This window comes from Humulus lupulus, chromosome 7 (genome assembly GCF_963169125.1).
Source record: "Humulus lupulus chromosome 7, drHumLupu1.1, whole genome shotgun sequence".
NCBI lineage: Eukaryota > Viridiplantae > Streptophyta > Magnoliopsida > Rosales > Cannabaceae > Humulus > Humulus lupulus.
Window position 1 is genome coordinate 31869257 of NC_084799.1, and position 6000 is coordinate 31875256.

Sequence of the window (6000 nt, forward strand, 5' to 3'; positions counted from 1 at the left end):
TATGTTCATGCTCATCATTATGCCCCATACCTTTTGGCCAGTCGGACTCCACTTAGTTCATAGTCGTTAGGACACCTTCAGCTTCTTGGAACCCAAATATCTTCTCGGCAGCACTCCTTAGTTGCTCGGACACGCACCTACGCTGCTCGGACACACTCACTGTCTCTCGGACACGCCCCCTAGCCGCTCGGACACACCCCCTAGCCGCTCGGACACGTCCCCCAAGCCGCTCGGACACGCCTCCTAGACTTTTGGGCACGCACCAATCCGCTCAGACGCACGTACCTAAGCCGCTCAGACACACTCACTACCGCTTGGACACGCCCCCTTGCCGCTCGGATACACCCCCTAGCCGCTCAGTTTTGCATGCTTTTAAGCTCTCGGGCTTATGCAAAAACTTTAAGGTTCCTGCATTTGGGCACCAAAAATTTCTTATTTTTATTGTTGCTCTCATACATTTTTATCTGGGCAGTAAAATATTTTTACTGCTTAGAGAAAATATTTTACTGGGTAGTAAATATTTATTTTTTCTTTGCATTCATCTTTTTGTGTTTGCTTTGGTTCATTCACCTCCCCATATTTTTTGTAAATGAATCGTTTCGACTACTGGGGAGGTGACAACCATACAGACTTTGATTATTCATCTCCTAAATTGAGCGACACTCCTCAAAGCAGTGATTCTTCATCCAAATCTCTTAGCAACCATACTCCCGAGGATCGCCTTCGTCGTCTCAAGAAAATCCTTCCTCGGTCGTCTCTATACTTCCTTCACAAGGAGCAGTTTCTCAACAATCAGTGTCAAAATCCGCCAATGAGGGTAAAAAAATCCAATCGACTCCCTCAAGACCAAGATCCTCAAGTAGCTCGAAGAGCGACACAAAAGTTAGTGGAACGCGATCCAATAGCTAGAGAATACTTGGTAAAGAAGCTCAAACCGAAGCTTCTTCAAGGCCTCCTCGCTAAGTTTGAAAAGCTGGTAAACCCAGGCTAAAGGCTACCAAGACTTTTACAACTGAGATTCAACAATCACCTACACTTAAGCTGACGAAAGAATAAGATCATGTGCCTTCTTGGTTTGTAGCTAAACCTTCTAAGCTAAACTCCAAAATGTTTGATAAGCATATTCAGACTTTGGGTCTTGAAGGAGTGAATGTGATATGTCCGCAACCTCACCAGATAACTAATAATCCTGGTGGAGCTTATTGCGCCTGGTCTAGATACCATGTTTATGCAGGAGCTACTATCCCTCTGCATTCTTTCTTTCGGACAGTAGCATATTACTTCAATGTTTCTCCCTTCCAGATTGCTCCAAACATAATTCAAGCACTGTCTACTCTATATATTCTCTATCACTTCCAGGGCTGGAATCCACATACTCCTCATGAAGTGCATTACCTTTTTTTATTTTAGAACCAATCCTAGCCACAAGAATACAGGTTTTTTCCACCTCTTCCATAGGAAAAAAAGTATCAAATACCTCCATGGTATCGCTCATAAATCGAATCGTGGAAAATATTACATGGAATACTTTCTTACTTCAGATATTAGGGCCAACAACTTGGCTTTTACGCATGCAATCCCTTTTCATCAACCTTTACTGACCAGGGAAATGTATTCCCGAGCAGAAGAACTTGCTAACATGCCCATAGAAGAGAAATATGTCAAGGATTTGGTCAACTTGGAAAACCTTCAATTGGTGGGGTTATTACCAAACAATCAAAACATTATAGAAGGCAGTACTACTGAAGAAGCAAACATAAACGACCTATCGAATGTTGATACTGAAGTAGTGACTAACCAATTTTCTCCTGAACCATCAGTCACGCGGACTAGGTGATCTTATTATTAGGGAACCTCCTCTTGAAGATCCTCGTAGACATGCCTTTCCTACCAAGCCTAGGAAAGGAAAGAACATTGAACTACTTAGAGAAGACATCTCATCGTCTGATGATGAAGACGACCTTCTTGACGAAATTCTGAATTCAGGTTTTTCTACTAATAGTAACCATAGTTTTTCTTGTTATATATAACTTTTTTGAGAATGATTGTGTAAAATCTTGTAAAGTTAAGGTCATAGTAAAATTTTCATTTACTTATATTTATCTCTCATTCCCACTAACCAGTTTTGTGCTTCACTCTTTTGCAGATCCAGACATGTTTAAGCAATTCAACTCTTCCTCTGCCCAAAAGAGGAAACCTAGTGAAGGTAGTAGCTTAAACCCTCCGAGCAAGGTTGCAAAGACTGTACCGACCAACCAGGGGAGATCATCTGACCAGCCTATCTGATAACTCTACAAAATAGAGTTATTTTACCATATTTTATTTGCTAATTGTTGCTTAGTTTTTGAGTTTTTAAGTAACTTATTAAGTTTTTAAGTAATTATGAATTTATTAGTCTTATTGTAGTTTTTTTATATTTTTATATGTTTTTATAGTTATTTTATTATAATATGTTATAGTATAATTATTTAAAATTAATAGTGTTAAGTTAGGAGTAAAAAAAATGCAATTTTGAGCTTAAATGTTTAAGTAAATTAAGTTTAATTAATATTTTCATGGAACTTTTGGTTGTATATTTTATTATTGAAAATATTTAGTTTTAATTTAATTTATGTTTGTTTTATAGGGAATTTGTTGTATTTTATTTGCTCTTGAAAAGCAAGAAGAATGATGAAAAAAAGTTGCATTTTTGTGAAAAAGCAAAGGAATTTTACCTTTGCCCAGCAGAAGGCCCGCAGCCATTACCTCTGCCCAGCCAGTCGGCCCAACATCCCACCACGTTCAGCAGCCTCCTGGGCCGCCTACCTCTTCACCAGTCACTTGGGCCCAGCCGAAGCAGCCTCCAAGCCCAATCCGTGAACCTTCAGCAGCTGCCCAGTCGTGCCCTCCTCACAGCACTGCCTCCTTCCTTGCACCCCACGGGCCTGGCACCCCAACAGCCACACCACACGGGCCAATTCTCCCTTGCCACGGGCCCAGCACATCCAAGCCTTTAGCCAAGCTCCACCAACCCAATTGGGCCTACACACCACACCAGGCCCGAGCCTAAAAACCACCTGCCACCAGCCACACCTCCAGCTGCCAACACCCACCAAAGCCACCCTTTTTTTAGCCCAACAATTGCATTTTTGTACCTTTGTCCCCTTTGTCTAAAATGCCACCTTTTTACCCAATTCTCTCACATATTTCACCACAACGTCATCATTACACCCTATAATTTACCTCTACATGCCATATTTACTTTATTTAATTAATATAATCAATCTAATTAATTTGAGTTGATTATTTTAATGCTCTCATTTTGGCTATAAATATGGAATTTTCAAGACCATTTTAGGGTGCTTAATTTTTGGTTACCATATTCTTTTCTCCCATTTTCTCTCTACCATTCTCTCTTCCATTTTGGGGTTTTTCAAGAGCATTTTCAAGTATGTATTTTGTTTATTTTGTAATTTCTATTCTAGTTATGTGCTTCTAATATTTTTCATAAGATTATTAAGATCATGATGAAACAACTTGTAACTAGATAATATTTATGTTGTATGTTGATTTCCCTTGTAATGCAACAAAGTTTATGGATTTTTCTTCTTCATATATGTCTTTCATTTTCAATATCTCATATTTTGGATTGTTAGATAATATGCACTTTATTCTTCATTTTGCAAAACATAATATTCTTTGTGTAAGATGTGTCATTAAATTGTACACATTCAATGCTTAGAACAAAAATATTATGTTTTGCCTTATAAATAATGTTATTTAATTTTTTGTTGTTTCATTAGGTTGATTCACATTAAATACTTTGAAATTATACTTTTTGAAAAGTGAAGAAAAATCTTATCTTTTTAGAAGTAATTTGTGCTTAAAATTATAAATCTATTTGGAAAATGATAGTTTGATTTATTTTAACTATCACTAAAACTTGGAAATCAATATACTAATAAATATTATTAAACTTACATTTTTTGGATTCTAGTATCTTAATAATCTTTCTTTTAACACTTATTTTCAAATCATTATTGATTTATTTTTATTCTCTTAAATAGCTTTATTTTCAATCCTTTATTTTTTGTTCATAACATTAAAACTCATCAATCTTTGGAGCTATGTTAGAATTTATTAATTTTGGTTTAAAATAGTTTTCTTTTTGAATTTAGACAACTCCTTTGGGTTCGATCTCGGGCTTACACGAACACTATATTCCATATACGATTCGTGCGCTTGCGAGTATAAATTTTTAAAACATACCCGTTTTGGGTCCATCAAGTTTTTGGCGCCGTTGCCGGGGAGTTGCAAGAAAAGAAACGAAATTTATCTCAAGGTTAGTAAATTATTCTACTAGTTATTTTAATTTTTGCAATTAAAAAAAAAACTATGTATACAAAAATATAAAAAAGTATATATTTATAAAAAACTAAAAAAAAAGATAAAAAAAAATTTTGGGATGTTTCTACCACCCATAAAAAAAAACACTTGCTTATATTTCTATATTTATTGTCTTTTTTAGTTGACGGCACTTGTGCCTCCTATCTATCTTTTTAATTTTTATAGTCGATGGCACTTGTGCCTCCTAATTTTGTTATAATTTTGTTGTAATTTTTATTCCTTGTATTTCTTTGTTAGTTGACGGCACTTGTGCCTCCTATCCTTTGTTGTAATTTTCTTTATTTATCTTGTTGTTATTTTTCTTTATTTACTGCAAGTTACTAGTTGATGGCAATTTTGCTTCCTAGTTTTTTATCTTATGTTTTAGTTGATGGCACTTGTGCCTCCTAATTTTTGCCTTATTTTTGTTATGGTTGATGACATGCTATGCCTCCCTACTCTTGCCTAATTTTTATAGTCTTATTTAATTTTACCTTATTTTTCTTTGTCTTTTATCATATTTTAGTGTAATTGTGAAAAATACTTGAAAAAAAAAAAAAGAGAAACCTAAATCTTGTCCTTTCACCTTAAAGGAAATTTGAACAAAATTCCCAATCCGCCTCTACTAATTAACCTCGGGGAATTGTTAGTAGTGCGCGAGTAAGTAGAATCAAATAGGCCTGGGGACAAGTAAACCATAAGAATTATATTGTTGTGAAATCTCTAAAAATCCTAAGTATGCTCTGTGGTTTCAGTTTTAACTGATCTTCCACATCAGAAAATTGTTTGTTTGAGATTATCTCTGTTGCTTTGTGAAAATTGTATGCATCATTGGAACGTAACTCTAAAAATCGATTAGTAAAAAGACGTTTACCTTTGTTTGAAATTGAAAGTGTTAGTAAAAATTTGAGCATCATGGAACCAATTGCTAATCCTGTTGATGAAAATGTTGTGCTTGGAAAAACTTTGCTTGAATATTTTGCACCTATTTCATCTAACGCTCCTTCATGTATTGTTCTTCCAACCACTTCTGCTACCCATTTTGAGCTTAAACCATTAATCATTTAATTGTTGCCATCTTTTTATGGGTTAGATAGAGAGGATCCTTACATATGCATGTCAAAGATTTCTTAGAAATTTGCTCAACATTTAAATTTAAAAAAAAATCTGATGAATCGGTCAAACTAAGATTGTTCCCTTTTTCATTAAAAAACAAATGAAAAGCTTGGTTAAATTCCCTTCCCACAGGGTCTATAACTACATGGGATCAACTTTATAATAAATTCTAGCAAAAAAAATTTCCTACGTCTAAAACTGATAGTCTAAGGAGAGAAATCTCCGAGTTTTTTCAAAAAGATAATGAAGAGTTTTATGAATGTTGGGAGAGATTTAAAGTTTAATTATTAAAATTCTGTCGTCATGGTTTTGAAATGGAGACTTGTAAAATATTTTTATGATGGTTTGACCCCCTCTAATCATCAAATGTTTCAATCTATGCATACTGGAAATTTTTTAAAATTTCAAGGACAAGTGGCTTGGGACACCCTTGAAGATTTATCTGTCAATTCACAACAATGGAATTATTTTGATCCTAGGTCTATGTCAACTAATTCACCAAAAAGATGAGGAAGGTAT

The 6000-nt window shown here is 35.2% G+C and overlaps 1 non-coding gene across 1 annotated transcript; it reads right to left on the reverse strand.

Annotated features, from left to right (window-relative positions):
- Positions 1–5684: 5684 nt before the first annotated feature.
- Positions 5685–5791, reverse strand: LOC133793250 (small nucleolar RNA R71). The gene has a single exon (XR_009874704.1). It is a non-coding gene; the product is annotated as a small nucleolar RNA R71 (small nucleolar RNA).
- Between the last annotated feature and the right edge of the window lie 209 nt (positions 5792–6000).